Source organism: Pipistrellus hanaki (genome assembly GCF_964339955.1).
Source record: "Pipistrellus hanaki genome assembly, chromosome: 4".
Lineage (NCBI taxonomy): Eukaryota > Metazoa > Chordata > Mammalia > Chiroptera > Vespertilionidae > Pipistrellus > Pipistrellus hanaki.
In genome coordinates, this window is record NC_140506.1 from 83,369,422 (window position 1) to 83,387,245 (window position 17,824).

Here is a 17,824-nt window from a genome sequence, read left to right on the forward strand (position 1 = left end):
TTCCCCCGACATTTTATTGTGAAAATAATCAACCATGCAGAAAAGATAAAAGAATTGTACAGTGAACACTCATGTTCCCAGCACCCAGATAACATTTTATTTTGCTTTGTCACCGTTTTAACCATCCATCCATCCATCCATCCATCCATCCATCCATCTTTCCTTCCATCCAACCATAACTCTATCTAGGCATCTTATTTTTTAAAAATGTACATCAAAGTAAATTGCTAACCTCAGTACCAATCCCTTTAAACACTTTGACATGCATTGTAATAACCAGAATTGAATATTTAGAATAATATTTTCAATGCAGAAAATTATACACAGGTTACAAAGAAAACTAGCTATATATATCTGCAACAGTCACAGAATATAAAAATACCTGTGATTCCTGCCTGGCTGGTGTGGCTCAGTTGGTTGGAGCATCATCCCATGCACTGAAGGGCTGTGAGTTTGATTCCCGATCAGGGCACATTCCCAGGTTGCAGGTTCAGTTGGGGAGCCTATAAGAGGCAATTGATCGATATTTCTTTCTCACATCAATATTTTTTTTTTCCTCTCTCTCTCAAATCAATAAAAACAAACCCTCAGGTGAGGATTAAAAAAGCCCCTGTGATTCATGAGGGTGACAAAGTCACAAGTCCTGCTAGCACTACTGAGGGTGTGTTGCTACATTAGGAATTCAAAGATGTATTTTTTTCCCTATCTAAATCCACGATCCTTTGTATTTGAGGAGCCCCTACTCAGTTCTTATTTGATAAAATCCAAATAAATTATGCTGTCACCAAGTTAAGGCAAATGTTACCAATGGAAATACTTCCTGGGCATTTGTTATGTGTGTTATCTCATTGGATCCTCACAGCAACCTCTGGGAATAAAAGAAAACTGTTTCTCTGCTCACAACACTTCTGACCCCAAATGTGTGCATCTCCCCGCCTCTCCTCTCCCCAATCCAACCAATTCTATAACCCCTTGGACTCCAAAGTGGTGTCCTATAAATTAATTCAGTTCTGACCTAACTACCTGCAGTTAGTGTCAGACCCCACAGGTTAAGGGCTCAGACCTACAAGACCGAGCTCACTTTAGACACCCATAAGGATAGGGTCCCATGGTACCCCCAATTCCGTCTGACTTTCCTACAGTGTCAAAGTTCTCACAACCCCCACCGCACTCTCAGTGATGTGCTGGAGCAGCTCACAAAACTCAGAAACACTCACTTATGTTTGCCGTTTATTATAAAGGAGGTGGTAAAGGATCAGATGTACAGACAAATGAAGAGATGCACAGAGTGGGAGGTCTGGAAGGGTCCTGAGCCCAGGAGCTTTTTTCCTGTGGAGTTGGGGTGCACCACCACCTGGCACGTGGGTGTGTTAGACCCCAGAGCTCTCTGAACCCCAGAGTTTAGGGATTTTTATGGAGGCATTCTCATGTAGGCTCTGTCGATTATTAACTCAGTTTCCAGGCCCTCTCCCTCCTTGAGTATTGGGGAGGTTGGGCAGGGAGGGGGACTGAAAGTTTCAAGCTTCTAATCACAACTTGGTCTTTCTGGTGACCAGTCCCCTCCCAGGAACCCACCCAGAGTCACCTCATTAGAACAGAAGACACTCCTGCCGTCCAGGAAATCCCAAGGGACTTAGGAGCTCTATGTCAGGAACTGGGGGCAGAGACCACATATCTATTTCCATTCCTGTCACAGGGGGATGAACTATTATAAGCCCATCTTACAGCTGAAAAGACTGAGGCCTGGAGGGGTGGCGTGATATGCCCCAGTTCCTGGGCTAATGACATGTTAATAGCACATTTGCCAACAGGATCTGAGTCCTCCAGTGGATGGCCGCACTCGCTCCTCACAGCTGACGTGCAGGGGGTGGATGAGCCCTGGTCCCAGCTGCCAGCAGCAGGACAGACCCGGCCGATGTCAGCAGAGAAGAAATCTCCAGGAGGAACACCCGAGGACTCAGGCCCAGGCTGACTCTGGTCTGGAAAGTGGGCAGCAGATGCATGCCTGGAGCCCTTCAGGTGGGTGTCCCGGCCTCCTGCGGTGGAGCCCCCATTCCTACTTCTTTGTGGCACTAGCGCCCTCTCTATCTGGGGCCCGTGAATGTGATTTCTCAGCCGGGGACACATGCCCGCATCCTGGCTGCCAGGGGCTGGCGAAATGCAGGGCTGCCATCTTCAGTTTTCCCTGCGAAGAGCAGGGTTTTCTCCCACCGGGACGCCTAAGGTGGAAATTTCTCCAAGTGTGGGACGGGGCAGCCCCAAACAGTGCCCATCGCCCACACAGATGCTGCTCCTCTTACCCTCTTCATAGGCGAGCAGACGGAGGAGGTTCAGGGAGGAACAGTGCCCCAGCAGCCCTGCTCCTCCCTGCTCTCCTGCCTCTCCATAAATGCCCAGGGTCTGTATGCCCCGCACTGCTCTTACTCCAGTGTGGTGCTGGTGGGAGGCCCCCTGCAGGCCTCGGGGAGCTAAAATGCTAGAGTCCTGGGTCAGAAATGCCCTTTGTTGTCCGACAGACAAGAAGTTTCAACCCACAGGTCAGGTGGGGTGCTGGTGACAAAAGGGGTTCTTCTGCCAATCCTGATCTCCCCAGAGGCGGGAGGACCTGTTGCAATTGTTTTTTTGTTCATTTCCCCCTTTGGAACCCAGCATGGGAGAGGGGCCCCAAGCAGTGCCCGCTGAGGTTCCCACTCCTGGCGCCAGACCCCAGGCAGAGCAGGGCGCCAGACCCCAGGCAGATAAGGGAGCAGTGGGTGCTTTGGGGTGGGTATCTGTGGTCAGACCAGCCTATGGGTGATGGTGTGTTGTAACCTGAGAGATGTCACAGGTGCTTCTTGAAAGACAGGGAACACTCTGGTCCCCATGGCCACTCCCAGATGTGCCCTGTACACAGCTAGGCAGTGGGGGAGGAGAGGGAGAGGGAGCACTGAAAGGGGGGTGAGCCAGCCACAAGGGCTGGCTGGAAGGTTCCCTGTGGTGTCTGGTGTCTGTGTAAAGTCATGTGGGCACATGTGAACACCACTGTGCACACATGCATGCATGTGGCATATGTGCACCACTTAAATATTCTGAATGTGTGTCTGCGTGGACCCATGTGTACGAGTGCCTCTGTGCACACAAACATGTATCTGTATTTGCATATGAGCTTTCATTAGGACTTACTATGTCTTTCTACACAAGTTTCTGTGTGTAGGTAGGTGGCCTCATACATACCTGTGTGCTTATGCTAACGATCGTAGCAAACACTTACACTGCACTTGCTGTGTACCAGGCTGCCGCGTGCTTGCGAGCGTTAGCTCAGTTAACCCTCTCAACAACCTTTTGAAATGGGTACTACCGTGTTTCCCCGAAAATAAGACATCCTCCGAAAATAAGACCTAGCGCATGGAAAGATAAGACATCCCCTGAAAATAAAACCTAGCTCAACTTTGGGAGAAAAAATTAATATAAGACACTGTCTTATTTTCGGGGAAACAGGGTAACATATCTGGATTTTCAAATGAACGCAGAGCGGTTGAGTGACTGGCCCGAGGGTGCAGAGGCAGAACTGAACCCAGGCTGACTTGCTCTCCTCATCCCTCAGGCTCCCCCTGCTTCCCCTCATCCGGTCCTGGGCTGCCCGTGTCCGCCTAATGTTCCGCCCTAGCGTGGTGTACACGTGGGAGAAAGGCACCGCACACCTGTGTGTGTGTGTGTGTGTGTGTGGTCAGGCCTTATGTGGGTGTGTCTGTGGCCCCTGTATGCACATGTGTGTTGGGGAATACATACATATGTATGCAGGTGTGATGGGGTCCAAGAGGCCTCCATCACCAGGCCCTGCCCTGGGAGCTCCACACCTGGGCTATCCTCTTCTCTCTCAGGCAATGGAAGCGCTAGCTGCCCCCTGCCCCCCTCCCAGGCCCAGAGCCGGCCTTTGCTTCCTTTACAGGGGGCCAAAGGCAGGAGGTGGGAGCAGGAGGTGCTGTGGGAATTCACAAGGAATTCCAGGCACTTGGCCTTTCAGGGGCCTGGGAGGCGCCTAAAACTCTCCAGCTGGCAGGGGGTGGGGGGTGGGGGCGGTGCTGAGGGCACGGTGGAGTGTGTGTATGTGGGGGCCACACTCTCGGTCCTTGGAGGGAGCGGGGAAGGTGGCACTTGCAGAACCGAAAATAGAGCCTGGGTGGCATCTCCCTTAGGCCTGGAGTCTGGCCAGCAGCCTGGTCTGGCTCTGTGGAGCCTCCCCCAGGATGGGCCTGACCAAGGGGCCCCAGGCACCAGGACACCGGCCAGAGGGCCAGCAGTGTGGGCAGGGCATCGAAGGCTCTGGGGAGTCAGATGCAGCAGTGAGTCCTGAGCTGGGACTGGCGGGAGCTCGGGGCCTTCCTACACTGCTCCCTCTGTCCACGGTTTGGAGCCGGGAATGAAGCCTGGTGGCTCCCTGTCCCCGCTCGTCTCTGCACCCCCACTTTCCCCTGTCCCTGCTCCTCCCCTGTGTAGCTCAGTCCTGCTCTCTCACCACCCCTGCTGTGCTGGAATAGTAGCCCCCTAAAAAGTGATGTCCGTGTCCTGCCCCCAGGGCACCCCCACGAATGTGATCTTACTTGGGAATAGGGTCTCTGCAGAGGTCCTCAGTTAAGGATCAGAGATAAGATAATCCTGGATTTAGGGAGGGCCCTAACCTCAATGACTGGCATCCTTATAAGAGGAAGGAGGGGAAAACTGAGACAGGAGATGCAGAGGAAAAAGCCGGAGGCAGAGATTGGGGTTATGAAGCCACCAGACCGGGAATGCTTAGAGCCATTGGAAGCTGGAAGAGGCGAGATTTCACCCTAAGGCCTCCAGGGGGAGCCTGGCCCTGCCGATGCATTGATTCCAAACTTCTAGCCTCCGGAACTGTGAGAACGCAGCGTTTCTGGGTTGTATTGTTGTTGTTGACAGTATTACAGACATCACCCATTTTCTCCCCTTTGCCCCTCTCTACCCAGCCTCCAGCCCACCCCAGGCCTTCACCACGCCACCAGTTTGGTAATTTGTTACAGCTGCCCCGAGAAACTGGCACAGCACCTACAGCCCCTCCCCTGCGGTGCCTACTGGAGTCTGGTTTTCTCTTTTCTGCAGGCCTGGGCTCAAACCGCCATTCCACCACCTGCCCTGGGTGGGTGATTGTAACCCTGTTAAGCCTCGGTTTCCATAAATGTGAAACAGAGACAATTCCTTCTTCCCTCCCTCCCTTCCTCCCTCCCTCCCTTCTTCCCTCCCTCCCTTCCCCTCTCTCTTTTATTGTTGTCAGTATTACAGATGCCCCCCATGTTCTCCCTCTTTGCCTCCCCCACCTAACCCCCCCTCCCCCAGGCCTTCCCCACACTATCCCTTATGCATATTTGTTCTTTGGTTAATTTCTTCCTGCCGCCCCCCCCCTCCCCCCCCCCCCCCCCCCGCGCGCCCTGCCCACCCTGAGATCTATCAGTCTGTTCCATGCATCCATGTCTCTAGGCCAATTTTGTTCATTAGATTCCACATATAGGTGAGATCATGTGATATTTGTCTTTCCCTAATGGCTTATTTTGCTTAGCATAATAGTCTCCCGGTCCACCCAGGCCAGAGACAGTCATTCAAACAATGCTTGGACAGTGCTTAGCTGGGCCAGGCACCTCGACAGCAGCAGTGATCGCCATTGTCATGGCTCAAGGGGTGGGGCCTGTACTCCACGCACTGAAGGCAAACGGTGGATTTTAACTTGATGGGGAAGGTGTACATTATAAATAAATGTATCTTGCCGTCTAAAACCGTGGTCAAAATTAGCTGGCAGGACTGGCTTAGCTTGCTGTTTGGTGCAACGTAAGTGTATATAATTAGTGGTGGCATCTGATTAGCCACGGGCAGAAGGGACCGTTCATCCCACTCACCAGCTTCCATTCATTCATGCCACACCTATTTCCGGAGCATCTGCACTGTTGATATCAAATCGGTCACATCCAGATGCACTCAGTCTTGTTTCGAAGGCAGGTGAGGATGGAGAGTGATGGCGGGGGAGGGGGGATCGGAGATGGGCACAGGATGGGAGGAGGACCCCATCCAGAGGGGCCTGGGTCAGGGAAGGCTTCATGGAATCAGGGAAGGCTTGAGGTCAGAGCAGAAGGACAGGTAGGCCCCAACAAGGTAGGGGAAGGCCTTCTGGAAAGAGAGAGCAGCATATGCAGAGGCTCGGGGGCAGGAGCCTGTGGGACTCGCCCATAGTTTGAGCAGCCAGGACACAGGACGTGGCTTATGGGAATAGTGAGTCCTAAGAGGTCTCCCCCAGCAGAGAATATGGGGCTGGCACTTGTCCTCAGGGCCTTTGGGGTCAATGAAGCATTTGAGCAATTCCAGTTCAAGGCCAAGCTTCCTGATTTCTTACTGAGTCACTCACTCTCCGTTTGGACTTGCGCTTTGTGCTCCACACGTGATTCTCATGCCAGTTGAGGTACTTTTCCACCAGATGGACTGAGAATGGGGAGGAAAGTGGGGAGGCAGGACTTCCCAACACAGAGAGGTTTGGACACCCCAAGGACCAAGGGTCTGGTGACACCTGGCACACTGTGGGTGCTAAGAAGGGTCCAGGAAGACCCCCACTTTGACCCCCATGGCCCCAGGCCTAGGACCCTGGAGATATGTGCAAAACTGAGACTTTTGGGGAACCCCACACACACATTGGGTTCTGTGTGAAGGAGCATCTAACACTCACGATCATGTTTCACCGGCACCATGTCCTGCGAGCTGTGTACCACTGCAGCTCCAGGCAGGAGCCTGAGTATCCCAGAGGCAGGATTCGAGTCCAGCTCTGTCTTCCCCCAAAGCCCTGGGCGCTCAACCACTGAGCTACACCCTCACTCATGGATCCCCCACCCCCATCCCACCTGCAATCAGTCAAGGAGTCTCTTCCCGGAAAGCAGGTATGTGGTCCCAAGGAAGGAGGACAGGCTGCCAGACCCTCTTTACCAGGCTGCTGTGTGCCAGCTGCTGTGAGTGTTGGCCAGCAGCTCAGAGCTCTCTTACCCCACCGCCTTAGCCACCCCTCCTCCAGGGAGCATTCTCCTCAACAAGCCATGTGCACCCAGAGCCCCAACTCAGGCTCTGTTTCTAGGGAGCTAAGCTAAGGTGAAGGCATGTCTGTTTTCCCCAGTGGAGACTCTCCCCCCTACAGCCTCAGTCCTTCCAGAAAGTCTCACTTCCTTGGCTCAGCCTTCGATGCCATTCCTCACCTGGCCTGGCCCCTGCAGACCTCTCCCCCTTGCTTCTGAGGACCCTTGTTAGCCCACCAGTCAGCAAGAAGGGGCAAGACCTGCTGCTTTGATCTTAAAGAGGCGGGACTTCTGAGGCCTCCTTGTGCCCTGCAAGCATTTGCTGGTGTTAGCTTGGCTGGACGTTCTATAAGGTGTTTGATTGGGGCTGGAGAAAACCCAGCTGCCAGGACTTCGAGCTGAAGGAGAAAAGAGTAATGACACAGACATTCTTGTCACGTGACCATGGAAAAATCTGGGGAGGCTCTCAGTGTAGCAGGCTCTCGGGATGTGTTGAGTAATAGTTGCAATGCAGAATGACCTGCTTGAGAAATGAACTAGGTCTTATTTTGGCTATTGATTCATTACAAAAGAATGAGGAGTATTTTTCCCTCCCACCATGTCCTTCAAAGAGCAACTGTGTCTTTATGTTCTGAGGCGCTGTGTTTGCCTTGGGCCAATTAAAGCCTCGTTAGTATGTTAGGAGGCAGCCAGCTACAAATATTGTTTCATGTCACTGGACAGTCAGGAGTGTGACAGCTTCAGGAACAGCTGGATCCAGGGCTGAGGCGGTGTTGTGGGGGATCTGTCTCGATCTCTTGACTTTGCTTTCCTACGTTGGCTTCATTCTCAGGTGGGCTTTCTCCACCTGCTGGCAAAGATTTCCTCTCACTAACCTAGTGGAGAGTTCCTCTTACTCAATAACTCCAGCAAGAGTCTTGGGGTTGAGTCTCAGAGGTTCAGCCTGGGTCACGTGACCATGACTGAGGCAATAGCTATGGTCAGCCTGGTCATGTGCATGACTCAGCCCCAAGAGCTTCGGGTGGGTAGGAAGAAGGAAAGCTTTGGCTGCAAAGTTAAGAGATGCTGTCTACATGAGGGGTGCTTGGGGAATGGAACCTGGCTGCCATGGAGAGGCTTAGTGAGGGTCTCTGGGGAGACTTCTGAGTTGCAAAGTCTTGCTCCCCTAGCAAGGGGCATCAGATCCCAATTTCATGAGACTTAGAAAAGGAAAGTAACAAGATTTTTCTCGCAAGTATTTATGGAGCTAATTATATCATTTATGGGAGCAAGTTCTACATTCCGGGACTTCCCTCACTTAGCCCAGAACTCCTGCAGAAGTGGCTAAGAATGTGGGATCTAGGGTCAACTCCTGGGTTCGACTCCTGGCTCTGGCATGCCACTGCCTAGTTATGTGACCTTGGGGAAATCACTCAACCTCTCTGTGCCTCTTTTCCATCATCTGAAAAATGGGCACCATGACGTTTCTGCCTCAGAAGACCACTGTGAGGACTAACTGCAGTTCAGAGGGTGGGTGACTTGCCTCTGTCTCAGACTGGGGTTAGCTCCAGCGTAGCTGACTCTGAGTTCTGGGCTCTTTTTATCCCCAGAACTGGTACATAGGAGGAGCTCGTCGACTATTTGTTGAATGAATGAATGAATGAATGAATGAACAAGTGAATGAAAGATGAGAAGGAAAGGTTTATCTCTTTCTACTTGGAGCTGTCACTGGGCTCCTTCAGCACACAACACAGGGGCACTTGGGGTCCCCTGAGGAGCCTGTCTTAGGCTCAGTTCCTCCCGAAGCAGAGGCTGAAACAGGATTTGGGTACAAGTGCTTTGTTTATCTCAGGAGACTGTCACCGCATTGACCAAGTTGACCTTTATGTAGTTTCATCCACTGTTTTGCTCTCACTCTCAAATGTCGTTCATGTTCCTCTTTTGGTGAACTCTAACCTGGAACCATGTGGGGAAGCTTCCCAGTTTATGTGAATTAAATCTGCCTTAAATAGCTCACCCCAGAAGTTTGTGCCACCTCCTGGGGCCTTTAGTCCAGAGGCAGGCGGCTGGGCACCTGGGCTCTCCCTCAGGTGACTCTCATCCCCCATAGGCTACTCCCTCCCTTGCATGCTGGTCTCAAGCAGCATTTCCAGGGGGCGAGAATGGAAACCTGGCATCCTAAGGCCCAGCCTTCTAATTTGCATCGTCACTTTCCCTGCATTCTGTTGGTCAGAGCAAGTCACAAGGCCAGCCCAGATCTACAGGGTGAGGACACAGATTCTTGATGGTAAGAGTTACAAAATATTGTGGCCATGTTTTTCAATTCAGTCATAAGACACTTACCGGTACAGTGACAGTGCATGTAAATAGAGTTCCTTCAAAACGTGCAATGCACAGCCTGTGCAATGGTCACGGCAACCTTGCAGGTGCCCTGGGATCCATCCATTCTGTTCTGATGCCTCCCTGTGGTAGGCACCTGTTATTTTTGAATGCCCAGTGTCCAGCCCAAATTCTGGTGCTGTAACTCCCCATCCCCACCTATATTTCAGCGAGGCTGATCCTCTCAAACTCCAGGGGTGAACATGTGGTCAGGAACCTATCACCCTGACTATAGTCATTGGTCAGAGGATGGGCCCATGACCCAAGCTGCACCAATGAGATTCAGTCAGGGGACTTGGCCCAAAACTTTCAGGAAAGAGGAGTTCTTTTTCTCCTGAGGGTTGCTAGGCTGATTGGAAGCCTGGACCTGCTGGGGATCATCACAAGCATAAGAAAAGGGCCTGCCTGAGAATGAAACAGTCACAGAGGAGAGCAGAGCCAAGAGATGAAGACAGAGATTCCTCATGATATCGTTCAGGATATTCATCCTGCCTGAAGTCCTTACTGTGGACTGTCCAATGATGCAAACCAATGAAGTCCCTTTGCTGTAGGTTTCTGTTCCTTGAACCCAAAAGATACCTTTACAAAAGATGCCTGAATGCAGTCCTATGCAGCTATTTGAGTCGCGAGGAGAATTAAATGCGCTAACAATATATGAACTATGTGGCCCACCCGTGGCCCATTAAAGGCCAGCTCTCAGGAATTTCTCTTCTCCCTCCCCTCCCCCAGTGAATACAGTTCCAACTTAAAATCTACTAAATTCATGAAACAGCCCTGACCAGTTTGGCTCAGTGGATAGAGCGTCAGCCTGCGGACTGAACGGTCCCAAGTTCTATTCCGGTCAAGGGCATGTACCTTGGTTGCGGGCACATCCCCAGTGGGGGATGTGCAGGAAGCAGCTAATCGATGTTTCTATTTCTCTATCCCTCTCCCTTCTTCTATGAAAAAAAAAATCGATAAAATATATTTTAAAAATAAAATAAAATAAAATAAAATAAATTCATGAAACAATTTAGAACAGGCATGGATGGGTTTGGCTGGCTGTAGGACAACACACAGAACCACCAACATTTTACATCACCCGCTTGTGCTCTTGACACCTGTATTCTTAATTTAAATCCTGAAGAGGCAGCTGAAAAGGGAGGCTTTAAATAACCATGTGAATTGGTGCAAAAGGAATCTCAGGAGACACCCTTTTGTTTCCTCTGCCGGAGGAGAGCAGGGGCAGCGCAGGGAGATGGAAATCTGTAAAGACAGCCTCCTCCATCTGCACAGAATTAAAAAGAAGTTCAGCAGTGTGGGGTCTGGAAGCAGCTCTCACAACTGCCTCCTCCTCGGCGCTCCGGCCCCCTCGCGTTTGTTTTTCCTGGGCCTGAGTTTGGATGTCAGGCGGTGGAGGGGTCCTGGGATTTCTCCCCACCCTGCGAGCCAGGGGAGGCAGCCGGCGGCGCAGGGTCTGCATGTTTGAAAAGCATGCAGGCTGATTGTTTACTCTGGGGCTGTTGCTGGCTCAGGGGGACCACGCCAGGCCCTCCAGATGCTTCCAGCTGGGATCCCACAAACACTCCATGCAGCCTGGCCTGCCACGGGCCTCCTCGGCCTGTCCCCACTCAGGCCACTAGGTGAGTTGAAAGCACCCCTCTGACCACGTTCCGAGGTCTGCAGCTTTCTGTGCTCCCTTCCTCCCCTTCCCCCCTCCCACCTCTCAGCTCTGAACTGGCAGGTCTGTAAAGGACCGGGTGGGCCTATAGACACGTTTTGTTTGGGTTTGTTTCTGTATTATTTTGTTCCGTATTGTTTAATTTGAGCTGGCCATGAAAACTCAGACGGTTTCATAGGAAACTCTGGATTCTGGTTTCTCTGAAAAAAATTGGCAGCCCTTGCAATACTGGACCTGCCTTTCCATCTGGCAAAAATTGGCTGTAGCTAAGGAGCAGTTAGATGGTCCCTTATCTTAGTTTTGGTCGCCTCAGAAGCAGATTCTGAGACCAGAATGCAAGCAGTGTATTAGGGAGGGGGTCCCAGGAAGCGCAGGGGTGGGGAAGGGAAGGGGCCAACACACCACTGAGCGTCAGCGAGCGGTTACTGCTGTGGGCAGCTGGCGCTCAGTCCCTCTGGGAACATGGGAGACTGCACTGAATGTTCCTCAGAGCCCACTGCCCGTGGGCCGAGGGGACTGGGTATTTCCCGCCAACTCCTGTCTGTCATTGGTGGTGGGCCACGTCTGGGGTTTGAATTTCCTGGCACTGCCAGTTTGTCCAAGAGCAAAGCCTCAGGTAGAACGTCACAGATGGGGAATGACCCCCCACACTGTTGACATGTACTCGAATGGCAGCTGCCACAGCCTATGGGGCCTTGCTCTCCAGTTTGCCACAGTCCCTACCACTCCCTATTGCACGCCTCCGTGGCGGGAGGCTTAGGATTAGTTCTTCCCATCATCATTCTGGTACTGATGATTTTCTCACAGAACAGAAACATCCTTTGCCCACATTGTCTTGAAAAAAACAGTAAAGTGAAATATTAGCTAAGAATGTCCTCTGGTTATCACCACACTCTGCTCACTTCTCCTATTTCTGTCGCTGACCTGGCCCCTGAAGGGGACCGAGTTGGCAGCCTCTCACCCACAGAGTGAAGTGCCCCAATGTTCACATGACATTTAGGGCCCTGGGGACGCCAGCTTTCAGCAATAATACCACAGGGCGTGTCTTCCTCTGAGCCCACTGTGGAGTGCCTTCCTCTCAGCCCACATCTTCCCATCCTCCATCCTCAAGACAGGCCTGTGCACCCCCTGCAGTCCTCCACCCACCGGGAAGCGAGGGCATCACCCGCGTTCATTACCGGAAAGAAAACCATCTGCTGTTAGCCCACCCCACACAACAGAAGCCCACAGGAGCCCGTCAGACACCCTCTCTGATTCTCCGACACCCTCTAGCTGTCCTACTACCCAAGGCTGACCCTGACCGGAGTCAGCGCAGGCCCTTCAGACGCCAGCCATGAATGGTGTCCCCAGGCCACCTGCACGTCTGCCTGGCCAAGCACAGGTTCAAAGATTTGCTAGAACTGGAGAAAGTGCCATCTGTACCATTACAGTTTATTACAAAAGATACAGGTGAAGCAGACACAGGGCAAGGTCTGGAAGGGCCCTGAGCACAGGGGTCTGCCCCAGGGCAGTTGGAGTGGGCCACCCTCCTGGAAGTATTCACCAACCTGAAAGTCCCCTGAACTCCATCATTTAGGGGTTTTTATTGAAGTTTCATTACACAGGCACTATTGATTAAGCCATTGGCCCTTAGTGCTTGAGCTCAGGCCCCTCTCCGTTCCCAGGAGGTCAGGGGACAGGGCTGAAAGTTCCTACCCTAATCACTTGGTTAGTTTTTCTGGTGACCAGCCCCCTTGAGTCATCTCACCATACATAAGACACTCTTGCCCGGCTGGTGTGGCTCAGTGGTTGAGTCTTGTCCCATGCACCAAGAGGTCACTGGTTCGATTCCCCATCATGGCACATGCCTGGCTTTCAGGCTCCATCCCCAGTAGGAGGCTGTTGATCGATGTTTCTCTCTCATTGAGGTTTCTGTCTCTCTCTCCCTCTCCCTTCCTCTCTCTCTCTAAAATCAATAAAAAAAATATTTAAGAAAAACCTCTTGGATAAAAAGCTGTGGTACATTTATACCATGGAATACTATGCAGCAGTAAAAAAGGAGAATATCTTACCCTTTGAGACAGCATGAAAAAGTCTATCAGAGAGAGACACGTATCACATGATCGCACTCATATGTAGAATCTAAGTAACAATATAAATTGTTGAACAGAGGGGATCCAGAGACACGGAAGCAAGGAACAGAGTTCGGGTTCTCAGAGGGAAGGCAGGGGAGGGTGGGTGGGTGGGATGTAACCAACCAAAGACCTTGTATGCATACAAGCATAACCCATGGATGCAGACAGTGGGGTGGTGAGTGCCTGGGCTGAAGGTGGGGATGGGCTGGAGGGGGTTGGTGGGGGGGAAAGGGGACGTGTATATGTAATATTTTCAATAATAAAAATTAAAAAATGAAACACACTCATCAGGAAATTCCAAAGGTTTTAGGGCTCTGTGTTAGGAACCTGGGACAAAGAGCAAATATATATTTATATTCACCCGCATCTTTACTTTTCCACTGAGTTGCCACCTAGGCACATGCCCTTGACCGGAATCGAACCTGAGACCCTTCAGTCCACAGGTCAATGCTCTATCCACTGAACCAAATCGGTTAGGGCAATAGTTCATTTTACATTATGTGGATGTTACTACAATTAAAAACATGAAAGTAAATGGGAGAACTTCATTTGAATACCCTTTTTTAACCTGATCCATCCAAAATGTAGTCTTTTCGGCATGCAATTGATACGAGAAGTTAGGAACGAGGGCTTTTACCTTTTTTTTCTGGGCTACGTCTTTGAAATTGAGTGTGGTGAACACGGGCACTGCGGTTGCACTCTGACCAGCCACATTTAGGTTCTCGGCAGCCCATGCGGTTGGCAATTCCCGCACCAGATAGCTTGGCCCTAGGAGGAGGCGAGGGCTTCTGGCTTCTTCAGAGGAGCTGCCAGGAAGTAAACCTTTTTCTGGAAGCCCCTCCCTTATCGAACTCCCTGGTGTTGATTTGTTCAGAACCTGTCTGGGTCTTGTCCCCTCGGACGAGCCCTCCCTCCCAGAGATGAGTGCAGTGGGTTGAATGGAGCCCAAAGATGTGTCTACCCAGAACCTGTGCATGCGACCCTCTTTGGAAAAAGGATCGTTGCAGGTGTGACTAAGTGAAAAATCTCGGTGTGAGATCATCTTGGATGATGTAGGTGAGCCCTGAATCCACCAGGTGTCCTTATACGAAGAGGAGAGAGCACAGACGGAGGAGGCCTTGGATTGACGGAGGCAGAGGTTGGGAGTAGACACCAGCCAAGGAACTCCCAAGCGTTTTCATTGACTTTCCCAAGACAGGTCAACTGGAGGGGAGGACACACGTCTGATGGAATTTTACATGTTCGTGGGAGCCATCCCAGGAGAAGGAAGACCCCAATAGTGACCAGAGCAGGGAGCTTTTGTACCTTTGAGACAAAGAAGCAATACATTTGTGAAGAATGACAAGACCAGGGGGGCTGGGGGAGTAAGTGGTGAAGAAATAACCTGGAACACAAGGCTGTTTACCGAGGCTTGTTGTTCAGGGCTCTCAGCCCCAGGTCCCCATGCTGGCGATGAGAAGGTCTCATTTCCTCCAGGTGCAGAAAGGTACCTGTCACATGGAGGTTTTACTCACCTGTTTGAGGGAAGATGGGCAAGCGGCCAAGGTTAGAGTGACATTTCTGCTTCTGCCGTTTATTCAAACTCCTTCAGCCGGAGGTATTCAACAAGTTCAGGTGCTTTATTTGGGGGTACCATGTCCTGAACCCCAGAAGCTGGAAGAAACTGGGAGAAAGGCATGGGCCAGATTCTACCTCTGGAAGGTATCTTGATTTCGAACTTCCAGTCTCCAGAATTGAGAGAAAATACATTTCTGTTGTTTCAAGCCGTTTGAGCCACCTGACGTGTGGTAATTAGATATGGCCACCCCAGGAAGGAAAAGGAGAGTGAAAGACACCTGCACCCACATCCCAAAGGGGTACCACCCCCACACCCATCTGTGGAGCAGTTAGAACGTAGGCTTTGCATTGCTGGACCTTGAGACCCAGGCTGTCTTTCTGAACCTGCACGGGCCTCTACTGCCCCATCTGTACAATGGGATAACAGTGCCACCTGCTTACCAGTGGTGCTGTGGGAATGCATGAGATGTGCAGGTGAACGGGTACATGTGCAAATGCAGGGCCTGGCAAGGAACCCACAGAGCAGCGAAGCTCATCTCTATCATTGCTCCCATCTTAGGGATGGGGAAACTGAGGTTCAGTGAGTAAAGTGGCTCTGCCCGGAGTTACCCGTCATCATGCAGCATGTGGCAGGGTGAGGCCTGCCATCTGAGTTCAGATCTTGGTTTCTAGGATGCCCATTCTGTTCAGCCTTTTCTCTGCCCACCTCCTTTCACCCCCGGCCGTGTTCTCAAGGCCACCAGCCTGAACTGCCTAACGGTTACCTGCTTGCTGAGTCTGCACATGCGCCCCACCTTCGACCTTACTGTGTCCTCCCCCCCCCCCCCCCCCCGTGACAATGCCCTTACCACTCCTCCCACAACCAATGCTGGCTCCCACCGGAGCTGCTTCTTCCTGGAAGTCTTCCCTGACTGCCCTCTCTCTGAGGCTTTTCCAGAAGCCTCGCCTGAATCAGCAGGGTGCTGCCTTCCTGCGTTGGCAGTCAGAGGGGAGAAGGTGAATCACTTTTGCTCCTAGCGGGGCCGGTCTGTCTGAAGCGGCAGAACAGCAGGGTCTGATACTTGAAACCCTGTTGTTACCGAATTACCCAGACAATGAGGAGAAAGCAGACCAGGGAGCTGACATCTGGCTGTGTTGCATGTTCTCCCAAGGGGTGCAGGAGTTCCGGTCTCTTTGTCCATGTGGGTGTCCTTTGCTCTCCCCATAACACAGGGGTGAGAAGTAGATCACTCATGCCATTGGCTGGCCCTCTGATGAGACGAGGGCACCTCTGGCCTCAGAGTTGTGTCCCACCTGGGGCAGCTTCTGCAGTGACCAAGTGCCCCCGTGCCTCTCCAGGGAACAGGAATCTGTTCCCGTGATGGGGAGGGACCCACAGTGATCAGGAGCCCAATCGCCACTGGTCTAGCAGAGTGGGATTGTGCCTAAAAGGCTGGCTCCCCCCTTAAGCATGTCATTTCAGTCCCTCCTCGCCTGGCCACCTGCCCTTGCCAGGGGCACAGAAGGACAGGGATGTGGGGAGCAGGAGTGGGGGAGTCGGTGGGCAGTGGGGAGCAGGGCTCTTCCAGGGGCTCAGGATCTAGGCCCGGCCTGCCTGGCCCCTGGGGAACTTCCTGTCCAGGTTCCCTGTGCATGTGGGTGTCCTGCCAGCTGGGCTGGCTCCCGGCCCCACTGGCCACCTGCAGTTTGCTCTGGCTGCAGGTGGCCCCACAAAAAGTCAGCCCGCTGTTCTCATGGAAACCACCTGGGAGTTGCCTGAGGTACTTCCTCATTCTCTATCTGCCTCCCAGAAAGCCCGGGACAGCCTGGGAGGGGTCATAGACTACACCCTACACCTCCCCTCCCATCTCAGATGAATGAGAGGACACCGGGGCCCAAGGCCACCAAGGCTCCCAGGGTCACCATGTCACTGTCTCGGGAAACCACCTGCTCTCACTTCCTGGAGAGGCCTGACCTCATACAGGGCAGTTGATCGTAAATCTGGGCAGAGCGAGCAGGCCTTGCGCAAGAATCTCCAGTTTCAGGGGCGTGGGCAGTGCCCTGCGATCCTGAGGCTCAGTGACTCTGCTTCCACCCTCCCCCCCACACCAGGGCCACGTGGCCCTGCTGGCCTCCCACATCCAGATAGGCAGCCCGGGCAGCCAGGCCACTGTGGTGGTTTCAGAGCCCCCAGGGGAGGAAGGAGGCCGCTGCGATGACGTATGCGTGGGGTGGGGAGTGCTCTCACGCCTCCTATCCTGCCTACGGCGCTGCAGCCAAAGGACTTGGGGGGACATGTTCCCCGTTTGCTGCTGGTGTAATAGCTGTCTCCAGGCAGTGGTGGGTGGGGGAGAGTTGTCATAGGCATGAGCTCCGGGGGTAGGGCTGATAGATTTGGCAAATAAGAGCAGAGGAAGCCTCGTTAAATTTGAACGCCAGACAGCCAAAGAGATAAATTTCTAGGGTAAGTATTATCCCATGCGGTATTTGGGACATGCTTATGCTAACTATTATTCATTGTTTATCGGACATTCAGATTTAATGGGGCGGCCTCTGTTTTTTCTGGCAGCCACACCAGTGTGGTAGGACAGCCCACAGATTTTGAGGCCCTCACGCCCTTGACTTTTCCTTCTTTCCCCTCCCTCGTAGATGTAGTTATCTGCGGAGTGTGTGTGTGTGTGTGTGTGTGTGTGTGTGTGTTTGTGTGTGTAAATATTTCGATCAGGATTGACATTTGTGATGAGGTCTTGCTGTCCCCCACATACAAACTGGCTACTCGGTCACATCCCCCCAGCTCCCACTCCACGTGAGGCCCCAGCCACGTGGCCAGCTGGTCCTCCTGGTACCGTACAGGCCAACTGGAACGGCTGTCAGGCTTGCAGCGTGACTCCGCGATTGAGAAGAGCACCCTCTGCTGTTGTGCAGTGCGCCGGCACATCTGGATTTTGACTACCAGGACTTTTCTTCCTCAAACTGGGCCTCCTACGGACTCCATCCCACTCCCCCAGCTCCCTAGACCCAAGGAAAATTCGAGCAATTCGGAAGGCCCCACGGCACCGTGGAAAACAGTTGAGTGCTCGGGCTGTGCACAAAAGGGCTTTTGATTCCTGGGGCGG